The sequence below is a fragment of the Aquarana catesbeiana genome, linkage group LG01 (genome assembly GCF_042186555.1).
Source record: "Aquarana catesbeiana isolate 2022-GZ linkage group LG01, ASM4218655v1, whole genome shotgun sequence".
In the NCBI taxonomy this organism is placed as follows: Eukaryota; Metazoa; Chordata; class Amphibia; order Anura; family Ranidae; genus Aquarana; species Aquarana catesbeiana.
This window is the reverse complement of record NC_133324.1, coordinates 458,421,252-458,439,356: the sequence shown is the minus strand read 5'-3', so window position 1 is coordinate 458,439,356 and position 18,105 is coordinate 458,421,252. Positions and strand designations below refer to the sequence as shown.

Sequence of the window (18,105 nt, the reverse complement as noted above, 5' to 3'; positions counted from 1 at the left end):
AATGTTTGGGGGTTTTCTAAGTAATGTTCTATCAAAAAATATGGATTTTGACGTTTTAAAAAACACCAAATGTCAGAGAAATAGGCTTAGTCATAAAAGGGTTAAAGAAAGAGTTTAAGTGACCATGACCAATGCCATTTAATTAATTATGGTTTATGCAGGTCTATCTCTAATCTATTGAATGTCCAATGTCTTGTCTTAGTGATTGATCACAACTTCATTGATACCTTTTGTATGATGTATGGTTTTGCTCATCACTGCCCTACACATGCTGCTGCAAAACCATAATAATAATACCATAATAATACACAAACAAGATAACTAATGAAGTTGTGATGTGAATCATTCACTAAGACAATGAATACATAAAACTAGAAATAATGAAATGGCATACATTGTCATTTGGGGGGGGGGGGATGTTGGCGGGACAGGGACATATGTTGTTTGTAGCTGTTTGTGACGTGTTCAATGACTAATGCAGTGCCAGTTGATGTCTGACCATGGCGGCCGGCTAGCAGTAGCACAGATCACAGATAAGATGAGGGCACATTTTTAACACATAGATAGTTACTAGTAGCATGATAGCAACTAAGTGCGACTGCGATGCGAGTAGCTAGCTAGTGATGGCGTGTGGGGTAGAATAAGGATTTTGTGGCAACTATTTGTTTAACATTATCAAATACAATTACATACACTTGTTACTTTTCTGGTGATCTCGTGGCAGGCTTTAGGTTTAATCACTTAATTTTTGTTTCTTCTTCTTTTAATACTGACAGAGTTTGTAGACAACATTCTCGTCATCACCCCTGTCACAATTACATGGCATGCTACTGCTAGACTAGTAAAAATGGCAGAAGGAGACCAAAAAGACAGAGAGATAAAAAATGCACCTAGCTTTTTAAAAGCAAACATCTGGGCACATTTTGGCTTTTATGAACATGAACAAACAAGTGGGAAGCTTGAATTGGACAAGTCATACGCCGTGTGTAAAGCCTGTCACACAAAAATGAAATATCTAGGGAATACTACTAATATGAGAAACCACGCTAGCCGTTTTCACTCAGATGCTAACACCTGCCACCACCCCCACCGCCAATGTCGCCAAGGCAATAGACCCAGCTCAGCCAAGAATTGATGCAATATTCTCAACTTTGCCGCCCAACTCTGAAAAGGGGAAGAGAATAACAAAAGCTGTGGCAGCTTTCATAGCTAAGGACCTGCGCCCTTAATCTGTTGTGGAGAACACTTGGTTTCGCTACCTGTTGAAGAAGATAGAGCCGCGTTACAAGATCCCATCACTAAGTCACTTTACAGAAAACGTTATATCTGCACTCTACCACGAAACTAAAGGTCAGATAATTGCGTCAATGAGCCAAGCAAGTCGAGTCGCAATAACGTGTGATTCATGGACTTCAGTCACGACGGAGTCTTATGTTACAATAACAGCACATTACGTTAGGGAGTGGAAGATCTTGTCGCATGTGCTGCAAACAAGAGCCATTTATGAGTCTCACACAGGTGCTCATCTGGCAGAGCTACTGTCTCGTGTTGTGGAAGAATGGCAACTGTCCGATAAATCTGTAGTGCTTGTGACCGACAACGTGTCAAACATGATTGTTGCAGCTCAAGTTGGGAAATTCCCCCATGTGAAATGCTTCGCCCATACACTAAACCTTGCATCCCAGCGAGCGCTGAAAGTGGCCACACTCTCCAGGCTTCTTGGCAAAGTGCGACAGATATCCACATTCTTTCATCGCAGCACTAGAGCAAGCCACTGTCTAAAAGAGAAACAGAAATGTCTTGGCCTGAAGAATCAAAAGCTGATAACTGATGTGCCAACAAGATGGAACAGCGCATATGACATGGTCGAGAGGTTCTTAGAACAACAACCTGCAGTCTGTGCCACCTTGCTGTCTCCAGAAGTCAGAAGAGGAGAGTCCGATCTCTGCACTCTCAATGAAACAGATGTGTCAAATGCAGAGGATGCTGTGCGTGCATTAAAGCCAATAAAGGATGCAACCATGCTGTTGTCAGAAGAGCGCAATCCAACAGTTTCTCTCATTGCCCCTCTAAATGCACAACTCCTCTAGAGCATGACAGACACCATGGGAGACACACCCATGATCCATGAGATCAAGAATGCCATCAGAACAGATCCTCAGAAGAGGTACAGCAGTGAGGCAGAGAAGAAGATCCTTCATACAGCCTCTACACTGGATCCTCGCTTTAAGGGACTGCCTTTTATCCTCACAGAGGAGGAGAGATTGGAGATATACAAAGGAGTGACTGAGGAGGCTGCATCCTTGGAGGTAATTCAATTAATTTGAATTTCATCATGTTTCTTGAAACGAACTGTAACTGGTAGCTAGCTACAGCTTGCTACATACTAGTGTAAGCCACGCTTCTGAATCTGATGCGGTGCAAGAACTGCACCGTCCGTTTCCTGTGCTTTTTCATCACCCCATCAGAATCATAGGCAATTTATGTGTTTTATTTATTTTTTTCTATTCTTTTTTGTTCAACAACATTACATCTAAGAGGACACATGAAGAGGATCCAGTCACAGTGCCTAGAAGAAAAGAAACTCTGGAAGAAGAAGAAAGTTCACCCGTCAAGGACAACCATTCTCCATCTCCTCCCAAAAGAAAGGCCAGATCGCTGCTCATGAGTTTGCTGGGACAGTCTTTCACTGACACTGAAGGTATAATAGAACCCAAGATCCCCTATGCCAAGGCTGAAGAGGAAATGGAAAACTATTGTAAAGCCCCACCTCTGCCTCTCACTGAGGACCCTTTGAACTGGTGGTGTGAGCATGAGGTCATATTTCCCCTCCTTTCTCAGCTGTCAAAGCAATACATGTGTATTCCAGGCACAAGCGTGTCTGGAGAGCGGGTTTTCTCCACTGCAGGAGATGTGGTAACTGCAAAAAGAAGCACCCTCAAACCAGAGCATGTGGATCAACTAGTGTTCTTACAGAAAAATCTACACATTCCCAAATCCTGAGCAGCATTGCTTGCGCCTTGCAGTGATCCATTTTTTATTTATTTTTTTGGGTTATTTTTTCATGATTGTTGGCATATCCAGGAATTGCTGATGTACTGTTGTGTCTGCCAGTGCCACTGCCCCTGCCCAGCCCACTGTCTGTTAGTCTGCCACACCACACCAGTGTTGTTAATTTTATATATTTTGTTTATAGCACAGCACTGTCCGTGTCTACCACTGAGATTTTGATTTTTGAAGATTGTCAAAAAAAAAGAAAAAAAAAAGATTTTAAAAGATTTTAAAAAAGTAGGGGTTACTTTAACCCTCAGCCAAATACTAAAAGTTCCAAACAACTGATGCCAATTGCCTAACCAAGCCTCATCCCCTCTCCCCCCTCAGCCCAGTCTCTATCTCCCCTCCCAGTATAACCCTCTCCCTAGTCCCTCTACTCCCCTTCCCTCTCCCCCTACCCTTCCCCTTAAGGCCCTCTTCCCCTTAAGGCCCTCTTTCCCTCTTCCCCTCTCCCTCTTCCCCTCTCCCTCTTTCCTTCCTTCTTTTCTCTCTCCCTCTTTCCTTCCTTCTTTTCTCTCTCCCTCTTTGCTTCCTTCTTTTCTCTCTCCGTCTTTGAAGAAGGAAAGGCAGAGAGAGAGAGAAGGAAAGGAGGAGAACTTCTCTCCTCCTTTCTCTCTCTCTCTCTCTCTCTCTCTCTCTCTTTCTTTCTTTCTTTCTTTCTTTTTCTCCCTTTACCCTTTCCCTTTACCCTTTCCCCCTTTCCCTTTTCCCCTTTCCCCCATTCCCCTGTCCCCTTTTCCCCTGTTCCCTTTTCCCTTTTTCCCTTTTCCCCTTTTCCCTTCCCCCCTGTCCCCTTTCCCTCCCCTACCAATGCCATCCCCCTCTCCTCCCCCACCCCCTTCTCCAAACATCCCCCTCTCCCCAGTCCCCACCATTCCCCTTCATCTCTACATCCCTCTTTCTTTTTTTCCCTCCCGAGTCCCTCCTATCTATTCCCTAAGTCATTTTCAACAAGACCTTATAACGCCAGTTATGCCACTCTAGTCTAGCGTCAACTCAACGCAGTCACAGTCACACTGTTGTTGACTGACTGACTGGACTGTGGCAGCAGGCCTGCAGGTGGCCGTGGCACTGGCAATTGCAAACAATCAATGATCATCACAGTGAACTGAACCTGGAGTATATTATATGTCATATAAATATTATATTTGTTATAGGCTGCTTTTCTGGCACTGGAGGAGATGGAGAATGGTTTTCTATTGTGTGTACAATTGTCCATTTAGAATTTTTATACTAGTGTCGTCGTGTCATGTGACTGTGGCGTGTTCAGTGTCAGTGTGTCTGTCATGCTCTGTGACTGCCTGTCTGTTTCTAGGGGTTTAACCTTCAACCAAATCAATTCTGTATTTAATTCCAGACAACTGACTCCCGCCAAGCCACCAGAATCAAGAATAAATTGAATCTTAAAACTTGGAGTAAATCTTTATTGGATCACACAAATATACACACACAAAAGAAAAATCACACACCGACCTGATGAGTGGCTGACTGTGCCAGTGCCACTTGCCTTGCCTGCTTGTTGTTAATGTTTACACAGTGGCCTGCCCTTTCTCATGATTTACGTCTGACGTGTGTGTGTTTTGTTGGTATTGTGTGTGCATATTTCTGATCCCATAACGGTTTAACGCAAGGTTTTAAGCTTCAATTGATAATTTATTCTGTCAAGGATTTTCGGGCTTCCTCTAATGGTGGCTTGGCTTGGCTTCAGTTACAGGTGTATCGTGGTAGAGTGCAGGTAACGTTTTCTGTAAAGTGACTGAGTGATGACTTGAGTGACAACAAGCTTTGCTAGCACTGGGGGGAGATGGAGAATGGTTTATTTTTGAAGATTGTGTCGGACACAAATCTTCAAAAATGTGTCCATCGAATTTTCACACTTGATGTTATATTGTCAAATGTCAATGTTTGAGGGGGTCAACTTAACCCTCAGCCAAATTAAATTCTAAAATTTTTATTAATTCCAGACAACTGACGCCCACTAAGCCACCAGAGGAAGGCAAATCCTTGAAAGAATAAACTGAATCTTAAAACCTGGAGTAAATCTTTATTGGATTACATAAATACACACACAAAAGAAAAACCACACACTGACCTGATGAGTGGCTGTGCCATTACCTGCCTGACTGTGGCCAAGGCCCAGTGGCCTGCCCTTTCTCATGATTCTGATTCACCAACGCGCGTGCATATTTCTGATCCCATAACTGTTTACCTCAAGGTTTTTAGCTTCAATTGATTTATTCTGTCAAGGATTTTCTGGCTTCCTCTAATGGTGGCGTGGCTTGGCTTCAGTTACAGGTGTATCGTGGTAGAGTGCAGGTAACGTTTTCTGTTAAGTGACTGGTTGACATTATGATGTGTATTGTCAATCAATTGTCAATGTTTGGAGGTGTCAACTAACTTGACCCTCAGCCAAATATTCTAAAAGTGTATTTAATTCAAGACAACTGATGCCCGCCAAGCCACCAGAGGAAGGTAAATCTTTGAAAGAATAAATTAAATCTTAAAACCTGGAGTAAATCTTTATTGGATCACACAAATACACACACAAACAAAAACACAAACCGACCTGACCTCATGTCTGACCGTGACTGTGCCATTGCTCGGCGCCTGACCTATGGCCTGCCCTTTACCATTATGATTCAGTGATGTGTGTGTTTTTTTTTGGTATTGTGGTGTGTAACTGTATATTTGTGATCCCATAAAGATTTGGCCAAGGTTTTTAGATTTAGTTGACAATTTATTCTGTCAAGGATTTTCAGACTTCCTCTAAAGGTGGCTTGGCTTCAGTTACAGGTGTATCGTGGTAGAGTGCAGGTAACGTTTTCTGTAAAGTGACTGGGTGACACAACTCCGAGAGCTTATAACGCCGATCTAGCCATCCATCTGTGTTGACTCGCTGGCGCTGGTGGTGGTGGTGGTATTGGCAAACAATCATCACTGTGAACCAGGAAGTTGTGCAACACACTGTGTAACTGTGTTACAGGTTCATTGTGATGTTTGCCAGTCAATAACTGGAAGTGCTCTATTTTATATAGATGTAGGTGTTACTGTTTACAAGTTATATTTTACTTCTTCATAAAAGAAAATATTAAAATGTAAACTACTGCACAAGGCCAGCACTGTATGTGTATGTATTATACACAACAGTTTGATGTCACAGTACTCTTTTAAATAAATACTGTTGTCTGCTGCATTGTTCATGTTCAGACTTTGCTATATGCAGGGAACTTGGTGTAATTTGTTTAAATAGCAGACACAAATAAATATATTTCTTCAATTTCTGACTGCTTGAATTAATTTTTTGATGAAAAGTTGAAAACTATGGGCACTTGGGTATTAATCGTGATACATCGTGATGCATCGTGATGCATCGCGGAATCGAATCGAATCGAATCGTGGACCAGATAATCGTAATCGAATCGAATTGTGAGGTGAGTGAAGATGCGCACCCCTAATTTGCACATGGTGGGGTATTAGAGTATTTTACAAAAGTGAGTACACCCCTCACATTTTTGTAAATACTGTATTTATTGGCGTATAACACTCACTTTTTCACAATGAAAATCTGGTGCAAATAGCGTGTGTGTGTGTTATACGCCGATACTTCAATTTTAGCTGCCTCGGAGGGGACAGGGAGGGGGGCGGTACGAGCGCCGTCAGATTACATACAGTGAGAATCTCCTGTTTACTTGGCGGCCTCTGTAAAAGGAAGTCCCGTCTCCTGGGCCGCCATTGGACCACTGTTCTGTCTATCATAGGAGATTCTCACTGTATGTAATCTGTCGGCGCTCGTCTTGCCCCCCTCCCTGTCTCCTCTTGGCTGCAGATGGACATCGATCAGGCTGCACTGATGGCAATGGTGAGGCTGCTGCACTGATGGCAATGGTGAGGCTGCTGCATTGTGGCAATGGTGAGGCTGCAGATGGGCACTGACCCTTATTTTGCTTCAAAGCTCCTTATTTAAAATTTGTTTTTACCTAAAGCTCCCCTCTTAAAATGAATGTGCGTGTTATACGCCTGTGCGTGTTATACGCCGATAAATACGGTATTTTATTATATCTTTTCATGTGACAACACTGAAGAAATGACACTTTGCTACAATGTAAAGTATTAAGTGTATAGCTTGTATAACAGTGTAAATTTGCTGTCCCCTAAAAATAACTCAACACACAGCCATTAATGTCTAAACCACTGGCAACAAAAGTGAGTACACCCCTAAGTGAAAATGTCCAAACTGGGCCCAAAGTGTCAATATTTTGTGTGGCCACCATTATTTTCCAGCACTGCCTTAACCTTCTTGGGCATGGAGTTCACCAGAGCTTCAAAGGATGCCACTGGAGTCGTCTTCCACTCCACCATGATGACATCACGGACCTGGTGGATGTTGGATTCCTTGTGCTCCTCCACCTTCCATTTGAGGATGCCCCACAGATGCTCAATAGGGTTTAGGTCTGGCATGCTTGGCCAGTCCATCACCTTTACCCTCAGCTTCTTTAGCAAGGCAGTGGTCATCTTGGAGGTGTGTTTGGAGTCATTATCATGTTGGAATACTGCCCTGCAGCCCAGTCTCTGAAGGGAGGGGATCATGCTCTGCTTAAGTATGTCACAGTACATGTTGGCATTCATGGTTCCCTCAATGAACTGTAGCTCCCCAGTGCCAGTAGCACTCATGCAGCCTCAGACCAAGACACTCCCACTGCCATGCTTGACTGTAGGCAAGACACACTTGTCTTTGTACTCCTCACCTGGTTGCCGCCACACACGCTTGACACCATCTGAACCAAATAAGTTTATCTTGGTCTCATCAGACCACAGGACAAGGTTCCAGTAATCCATGTCCTTAGTCTGCTTGTCTTTAGCAAACTGTTTGCGGGTTTTCTTGTGCATCATCTTTAGAAGAGGCTTCCTTCTGGGACAACAGCCATACAGACCAATTTGATGCAGTGTGCGGCGTATGGTCTGAGTACTGATAGGTTGACCTCCCACCCCTTCAACCTCTGCAGCAATGCTGACAGCACTCATAAGTCTATTTCCCAAAGACAACCTCTGGATATGACGCTGAGCATGTGCACTCAACTTCTTTGGTCAACCATGGCGAGGTCTGTTCTGAGTAGAACCTGTCCTGTTAAACCGCTGTATGGTCTTGGCCACCATGCTGCAGCTCAGTTTCAGGGTCTTGGCAATCTTCTTATAGCCTATGCCATCTTTCTGTAGAGTAACAATTCTTTTTTTCATATCCTTTGAGAGTTCTTTGGCATGAGGTGCCATGTTGAACTTCCAGTGACTGGTATGAGAGAGTGAGAGCGATAACACCATATTTAACACACCTGCACCCCATTCACACCTGAGACCTTGTAACACTAACGAGTCACATGACACTGGGAAGGGAAAATGGCTAATTGGGCCCAATTTGGACATTTTCACTTAGGGGTGTACTCACTTTTGTTGCCAGGGGTTTAGACATTAATGGCTGTGTGTTGAGTTATTTTGAGGGGACAGCAAATTTACATTGTTATACAAGCTGTGCACTCACTACTTTATATTAATATTTACAAAAATGTGAGGGGTGTACTCACTTTTGTGAGACACTGTGTGTGTGTGTGTGTGTGTGTATATATATATATATATATATATATATATATATATATATATATATATATATATATATATATACACACACAATATTAATTTTTAAAGTGAAGTGAATCCACTTAGAGTGTACAGCAGCTGCGCAGGGTCAGAGAATTTTTGCACTTAGCACTTTAGTAAGAATTAGGGTGGCGCTGATTGTCATATACACATAATGGTATGTGTATAGTTACGTTGGTCCAAGCTGGACCAAAACTATGTAAAAATACACCATGCCTGGAATTTGTCTTTATACTGTAGATATTCACTGATGGGCAAAATATTGTCAGAGATGAAATCATTTAAACCTAATTTTCTTTAAATCTTCATGCATATTTAACAAAGGCAGGATCCATGGCCAAAGATATCAATAAGACAATTCAACATATGGTTGTACCGAAACTGCCTGTGTGGTTACTGCTAAGCTAGCCATAGACATGATATGGCCGGATGACAATATTATTTCTGTAGCAGTAGCTTATGACTCACTGTGACCTTTCTAAGGGGAACAAATATAAATCAAACAGATTGAAACAAACAAAGAGATGAAAACCTTGACCGATTGTTTTTTTTTTAATTTCCCGATAAACTGTTGCCAGGAACTGTCAGCCTGTGCTCGCTCCTCCTTCTTAATCCATTCATGTTTATGTGACAGCTAGCCAATAGACATGCCTTTGGGCAGTCAAATCCTTCATGACCTATTGCCCTTGCAAATCCTTTTTGACATATCCCATATCAAATCATCTTTCATATGACATCTCATGTTTCTCATACTGAATAACATCGCATCTGCACAAATTGTTCTGTAATTCAGCAGGAACAACAAAGAGAAAGCCAAAAAACTTAAGTAGAAATACAAGCTGTAACAAAAAGGGAAATCATTAGGAAAGATATATGGGAGCTGGCAATGCTGACTTTGGGGATGTCAATAAGTTCGAACACAAACATGTATCCAACACTAGAAAAGCAATGACTAGCATTGAGTAGCTTAGCTCAGTGTTTCTCCACCTTTTTTCAGTCAAGACACCCTTTAGAATTGCGCACAAGCTTGTGGCAAACCAGTCTGAGGGCTTGTTCACACTAGGAGGTGCCTCCATGCATGCTTTTTGGCGTGTGAAAGACAAAAAAAAGCTGCAGGAACAATTTTTAAAACTGTGCTGCACAAAAATGCACGGTACTGCAGTGCCATGCATTTTAGCAGGCACAAATTCAAGTGCATTTGCTAGATGCATGGGCACACCATTAGGAACTCATGTGCATCTTTAAAAGTCAGAGTGTTTTTTGTGTGGTGTAGGAAATAGTGCCTGGTATGGACAAGCTCTAACATGTAGTTTGTGAGGCAGAGTTCAGTGGTCAGTAGGTTGTTATACAAAGTTGTCTTGTAACTGTAGAAATCAAAGAACAGCATGTAGCAGCAGAATAGGGCAGCGTGCAGTGATAGGGTGGTTAGTGAGCTGTAAGTAGTGGCTTTCAGTGAGTTCAAACAATCAAAATCTCCTGCTCTCGAAAGTGATAGTGACAGCAGTAGATGTCACCTAGGATTTCTATGGCTCCCGGTAAAGGTACAGACCTCCAAGGGTCAGGGGACACCCAATGGAAACACTGTAAAAAAACGAAAAGAGGGCGCACCAACCTTGCACATTACCCAAGTGGTCTTTATTGGTATAAAAAGAAAGGGAATATACTCACAAACAAGTAGCTAATTAAAACATTTCAAAGTCCACAGTGGACACAAAGCGACCAGGTCACCGGGACCGTGTCCAGCACACCGGAGAACTTTCCAGATGGCTAATGGGTTTCGAAGGAAGATCCCCTCTTCCTCAGAGCCCCTTCCTAAGAGCCTTTCAGTGAGTGGCATGTAGTGCGTTCCACGGGCATATGCAATTTGAAAGCGTGACATGTATTTAGTTACTCACCGTAACATAATTTTATATTTTACCAAATGATCGGGTATTATATTGTGTTTTTGTTCTTTAAAACTTAATAAAGTGTAGTTTTTCCAAAACAATTGTGTTTGAAAAACTACTGCACAAATATCGTGTGACATAAAAATGTGCAACACCCACCATTTTATTTTCTAGGGCCTCTGCTTAAAATATATCTAATGTTTGGGGGTTCTAAGTAGTTTTCTAGCAAAAAAAAATTTACATGTAGGAGAGTAATGTCAGATCTGGCCCAGACTGGAAGTAGTTAAAGTTTTCATTCATGTCTCTCCTTTCCATTCTTTCCTCAGGACTATGCAGTACATATTAAAATGGAGGTAAACTCCACTTTTGGACTTGTACCTACAGGTACGCCTATAATAAGGCTTACCTGTAGGTACAGTGAATATCTCCTAAACTTACACTGTTTAGGGGATATTCACAAGCGATGCTGCCGGTAATGCCACCATACATGCGTTCTGTAGGGACGGTATACCGTCCGACATAGTGATGCCACCGTGGCTCCAGCCATTTATATAGCCGCAGTCCGCGAACCCAGAAGGAAGACAGGGTGAAGATGGCTGCGCCGGGGATCCGTGACAGTGCTGCATGGGAGGGATCTGCTTTACAGGTAAGCCTGCCATGCAGAGCATACTAGTACATTATGACTTAACCCTGCAGGGGGGCCCACTTGATATTTATTTTAGTAGCAGTTTGCTACTGCTTTAAGTTCCCGAAGTCTTGCCTAACATGTTTTATCCCTCAGACCATTCACCATTTTTGTTGCCTGTCTCTGGACTTGTGTCAGTCAGTGAGCATTATGTAGTGCCAGTCAGTGGACACGTGGAATTCTTGCTTCTTACTGGAATCCAGAGGACTGTCAGTCCAGCAGTTAGCATTTTCAACCTCTGTATTCCTCTGATTTATGATTACAAAAGCTCATGTTTAAATTCAAGGTGAAAGAAAAACGGGAGTGTTGTCTATAGCAAATATATATATAGCCAGCTGCAGTTAAAAAAAAAAAAAACAAGCATATTACTGGTTACCACTGGCAACATCATTATTTTCCTTTTCTCCTGTTATTATACATCTGCAAAATAAAACAGAGCGCAGTCTTTCTTCAGTTTGCTCCCATGGGTATGTATTTCAAACTCCTTCATGCAGCACCAAGCACATTTCTCAGACTTGCCAGCCGCCATTCAACCATGCAGAGGCCTGATAAAGAGAATGCAGTTCTGGTATCTGTCATACATCTGACTAACACATTTCAACAGATTCAATAGTCACATCTCCTTTGTACTGCAGATCAGCTTCTGCTTTACAATTAATTCCTAGAGGAGTGTGTGTGTATGATTTTCTTTGTTAATAAACGTCATAACAAAAACAGTTCAATCTATTATATATTGTACAAAGAACTATCATTCAATGTGACCCATGTAAATAGAACAGCTGTCATCTGTTAAAGTGGGATGTCTATTAATTAAGGGGAAAAAAAATGCAAAACAAAATCGGGTTTAAAATGTAAACACACATAGGGCTTCTTCACACATGTGTCGATTATGAAAAATGAAGCAATGCTCATTAACGCTCCTTTAGCATTTATGATGTGTTTATGACATGTTTTAGTTGTGTTTATGAAGTGCTGAAAAAGCACGAAGAATGCTTGAAAAATACTCATGGAAGTGTTTCTTTTCTAGTGAGAAGTGCTTAAAGGGAAAGTGATGTAGAGGAAATTATCTACTTTGAGGCATGGTTAAGCTGTGGTGTCACAGCAGACATTTTGTGAGTTCAAGATGGATTCATATACTTTGAACTCTATGACACTTGGTTTGGTCCAGCTCAACTTTGCTGAAACAAAAAACCTTGTATTATGTAGCCGGTTGTCTCACTTCTCAATGCTAATGACTGGGGCCCTGATCCCTGTGTTTAGGTTGGATCGCACAGCTATGCAGCCACCCAGCCTTTCAATTCCAGCTGCCCATCTTCCATGGTGGGTTGGTTGACTCTGGCGCATGGAGGAGCAGCTAGGAGGCGTTCTCTCCCTGGCTGGCCTCTCCTTTGCCACTCCCTCATCGGCCCGTCTCTGCTCGCTGCTTGAGTCACATTGATGACTGCGGCACATGCGTGAGTTTCAGGCGCATGTGCAGTGGCTATTGGCTGGGCCAGATGACGCCATTATCGGCTACGCCACTCAAGCATCCTGGCCGGGACAGATACACAAATAGGCGCGTTGGCGCCCTGTACAGTCGCGATTACCACGCTGGATGGTACATGGTGCGGCCGATGTCATAAGCGGAGGCTCTTTCTTTTTGGTATGTCACCAATGCTAGTCCTTAGTGCGACTCCTTGTTTGATACAGGAGTGAGTATGTTGTTGCCGCTTTCCTGTTCTTATGGGTATAGTAGCTAAAACTTTAGCTACTATACAGGACCTATATTGTGCTATCTTGCTACTGCACTTTGGGTTTGTTATTTTGCGACATATCCGTTAATTACCAATGGTCTTCGGTCAAATATTTTCCCTATCCCTGCTGGGTAAGTCGTTTTCCCTATATTACTGCCATTCAACCCTCTTTTTTGTTTCAGTACTATACCACATTTTTTAGTATTACTGTATTTATTGGCGTATAACACTCACTTTTTCACCATGAAAATCGGGTGCAAATAGCGTGTGCGTGTTATACGACAATACATCAATTTTAGCTGCCTCGGAGGGGACAGGGAGGGGGGCGGGACGAGCGTCGTCAGATTACATACAGCGAGAATCTCCTGTTTACTTGGCGGCCTCTGTAATAGGAAGTCCGGTCTCCTGGGCCGCCATTGGACCACTGTTCTGTCTATCATAGGAGATTCTTACTGTATGTAATCTGTTAGCGCTCCTTCCGTCCCCTCCCTGTCCCCTTTAGGCTGCAGATGGACATCGATCAGGCTGCATTGATGGCAATGGTGAGGCTGCTGCATTGATGGCAATGGTGAGGCTGCAGATGCGCACTGACCCTTATTTTGCTTCAAAGTTCCTTATTTAAAATGTAAGGTTTTTTTTCCTAAAACTTCCCTCTTAAAATACATGTGCGTGTTATACGCCGATAAATACGGTAATTACTGTAGATCTTATTCCCGTTCTTTATAGAGAGTATTTAAATAATTGGTGATATACCTCCACAGTCTCTCTGCTGTATCCTGGACATCCATTTATTCTTTTACCACCTGTTCTTTAGTATGATAAAAACACTGTAAGACTCCATCTTGCATTCCTTTTTACCCTTTTCTGCCTGCATGTAGCTCATGTTGTAAATTTATATTCGGCCATGAGTATATCTTTCCTTATGGTTTAATCTACTACCATAGGACTTTTTGCTTACTTTTTGTTGTAATACTCATTTTAATATTTTTGGTATTAGTAAGATAGTGTTGCATGTGTCCCCATAGCTGTTTTTTTGATTCTCTACACTTGAGTTATGGCTTTCCAGTCCTTTGCATGCCATGTGATGGACAAGCCCATCGGAATATTGTCAATCATCATATCCAAGACGTTTTCTATGATTATACACAATACAATTGTTGGTGTATGTGGTGGTGTGATCCTTTGTATTTAGGCAATTCTTTCATTGTGACTATGTTTTAGTAATGTCTGTTTCTTTTCTTTTTTTTTTAAACCTTTTGTAATAAAGATGCTCAACTTTTAACTCTGTGTATTGTAGTGCCTATAAAATCCATGTCAATGTTTCTAACCAGTATTACAATTTAATTAGGACGTGGCACTTTTTTTGTTCTTGCATCTACAGTGCCACCCTGTGGTGATGCAATTAAATCCTTTTTCCAGTACTTATTTCTCAAGTACCCCCAAGAGGCCATGTTTGCAGGTTTTTTTATCTTGCACAGGTGCTTTAAATCAGAGTTAATGGCTTGGTATTTTGGACAGCTATTTTATCTAAGAGAAATTCCCAATGGCCTCTTGGGGGTACTTGAGGACTGAGGTTGAGAACCACTGGTGTAGGTGGAGGGGGTTCATATTGCTCTGAAGGAGGCCTCTGACACTACAGCTCCCTCTAAAAAATATCTCAAAATGCTTTGCATTTGCAGAAACCACATTACTTTCAAAGGACACATTAAGAATCTCCTCAATAATATTACTAAAAAACGTCTTTTTAAACTTAATTTACAACATTGGATCAAAGTTGCAGTAGTGCAAACCTGTTTTTTAAAGCTGATCTTCATGCAGATAAAAAGGAAAACATTTTATTGAGATCGGTATTCATTAAAAATCAGTTTCAAAATCAAAATCATTCCATGCATTTTTACACAGTGCTATGATCTTCCTTGATAACAGCCTTCTGTAATCTGTGGAGAGGGAAAGGGAGGGCAGTAGGCTATGGCAATCAAGGTTCTATTGCTTAAATGCAAAATGCTTACAGCAGAAGAGATACCAGGGCGACTGATCAGCATGCTTCTTTCTTCATCGGCCAATTACAGTTCACCGCCTAGACTGTATTAGTTAACTGAAATGTAGTCTGCAAAAAGATCCAGCAACTGACAAGGGTGCTTGGATCACAAGACTGGCTGAAAATCATTTGAAATATAAAGCAGTTCTTGTATATTTGTTTAAAATCCATATTTTGCTGTGTGCATCATGGAGTGATTGTAAAGGCTTGATTTTTTTCCCTAAAATAATATTTTTTTTTATACTTACTTGCTCTGTGAAATGTTATTACACAAAGCAGCCCCCAACCTCCTCTTCTAGGGTCTCTCGCCGGCACTCTTAGCTCCTCTTCTTCTGTGTGTGCCCCCAATGCAAGCGGCTTGCTATGGGGGTACACCTGCAGGATAGAATCTGACTCGGGCTCTGTGTGTCCATAGACACACACAGCATGATGGGCCCTGCACCCTGTTCCCTCTCATGATTTGGTTGACAGCAGTGGGAGAAACAAAAACCAGCATCGCTGCAGGTGAGCACAGTGCTGTATCGAGAAAAGACTCAAGTAAGTACAACATTATACAGGGTTGTGAGGGGGTGATATAAGTACTGGGACATTTTTTACATTAATGCAAGAAATGCATTAAGGTAAAAAATATCTTGCTTTTACAACCACTTTCCGTTTTAATGAGAAGTCTGCCTAGAGTGTATCACAGGAAAATGAAACGCAGCTTACTGGATAAGCGAGCACCACCAATACAGCATGACTGAACTTCAAAGAAACAGTATACCTTTACAGCTTTCATTAAAACTTACATTTTATAACACGTTCCATAAAAGAGTACAGTGAGCAAGCAGACTAGTTCCAGAAAAGTACTGTTTTTGTGCAGAATGTCAAACTTGATCATTGTAGATATACATATGAGAGATGGTTTTGAATGGAATAATATAAGTTACTTAATTTTAGACATGGCTCTTTACTCTGCTCATAATCTTAGTTAACACATATTAAAATATTAAATTATTACATGTTATCATCTACAAAGATGCTGATATTATAGTGACACTAAACTCTGGTTTACAAAAAAAAATTGGTTCAAGAATGTATAGCTATTGGAAAAATTTACATCACACTGGAGAGGTAGCAATTTAAAAAGACACATCCCCCGCCAGGAAACCCGGTGGATTTATGACTTAAAGTCATATAGTCTCCTGGGTCTCAACATGGAATGGGACATTAATTGCTTCATTGATAATAGATAATATCCAGTTAAATATCCTGATATACAAGTATGGTAATATAATATCACATAGAGATGCCTGTGGATTTGGTAAATTCGTTTTAATATTTTTTGGTAGTATATATAATCCTCCCCTAGTTTGTCCGTATATAGTTATTTGATTAGGGATAGTACATGTCTAGGATGGAGTATGTATAATACACCCCTTATATACTTTACAAGATTGAATTTTTAAGGCATTAGCTCTATGTGTATGAGTGCTGGTTTGTTTTTTTGGCTGTCGGGCGGAGTATGCATAGTAGTACAGGTATAGAAAGACAGTAAGCTGATTGGGGTGATGTAAATAGTATATATGGATGATTTTTGGAGATCAGATTGGAGGATAATTCCTCTATTCCTCCCCTTTCTATGTATACATTTTTTTCATATACATTTGTTTTATTTTATTTTTAAATTAGTTTAAATTATATCTTTTGTATGATATATATATATATATATATATATATATATTTCAATATATTTTTATGTATTTATATGTATGTATTATGTATTGCCAAATACAATATTCAACAATTATAGTGATAACTATATTTTTACATATATTTTTTGGAATTTATCATGTATATATTGGAACATTTTTTATTTAAAGTACTTTCCAGATGGATGCTGCATGGAATATTTTTAGAAAATACTTTTATAAAATATTTCCATTGTTTATATGTTTTTGCGTTTGAATAGAAACTGTTAGAATGATGTTCTGTAAAGTACTTTTATTAGGCTTAAATTGTATATGATGTAAAATTTGGATGCTGGATGTAAAATTCTAGTATTTAGGTGACACCGAAGAAGAGGAGCTGATATTGGCGGTTCCAGTGTCTCTCCTGCCTGTTACCATTTAAAGCCTGTTGAGTGACATCTCAGGAGAGCCTCCATTCCCAGACGATGCCTCTTAAGGGCAATGCGTCGGGTGGAGCTGAATTCTGTGACCACGTACCAGCCTGCAGACTAGGTCTGTGTTTTATCCTTCTTTGTGCCTTCTAACGTTTGTCTTCATGTAAGTGCAATGGTTACTTTTAAATAAATGGTAATTTTACATACTGCACTATGAAGTTTCTTCCTTTTTAAACCCTCTATGCTGGATAACATCTGCAATAGGTTGATCCATGGCACCGGAGATGTTTGAAAGATATACTGTATCTGAGTGAAGCTGACCTCTTACCAGGAAGATTTCTCATGGGAGCCTTGGGAGTGGAATACTCCAGCTGGCCGATATAGACACGAGCGAGTTAGATCCTTATTTTTTGGGATCAAGCCTTTCTGGTAAGCGGCGTACAGTTTTTTATTGTGGGAGAGAGCACCATATGAAGCACTGATGTTTTGTGAATCACTTTTCATCTGCATAAGAGCACCTTAATGACCTTTTTTTCACTGGGATTTTTCCTCTGATGGTTTCCCTATATGGACTCAATAATCTGTTGAACATTTAGCATTGGCATATACATTTATTTTAGGTTGCGCACTTATCTGTTTTAAATAGGTATGTTTTCTTAACTCAAAAAAATACCTTTTCTCAGCCTCCACTCAATCACCAAATTCCTTTTCTTTTTTTTTTTGCTGCTGTGATCTGACTTCCTGTTAGAAGGTGGCTATGTTCATTCTCCATGGCCCCACTGGGGGAGATTTACTAAAACTTGTGTACTGTACTCAGAATTTGGTGCAGCTGTGCAAGGTAGCCAATCAGCTTCTAACTTCAGCTTGTTCAATTAAGCTTTGACAATAGAACCTAAAGTTGATTGGTTACTATGCAGAGCTGTTCCAATTTTAGTAAATGTCCCCGTTGTGTGTGG

The 18,105-nt window shown here is 41.0% G+C and overlaps 1 protein-coding gene across 3 annotated transcripts in view; it reads right to left on the bottom strand.

Annotated features, from left to right (window-relative positions):
* The window catches only part of SVEP1 (sushi, von Willebrand factor type A, EGF and pentraxin domain containing 1), a 486,322-nt gene that overhangs the window by 161,418 nt on the left and 306,799 nt on the right, over positions 1–18,105 (bottom strand). The window lies entirely within an intron of this gene.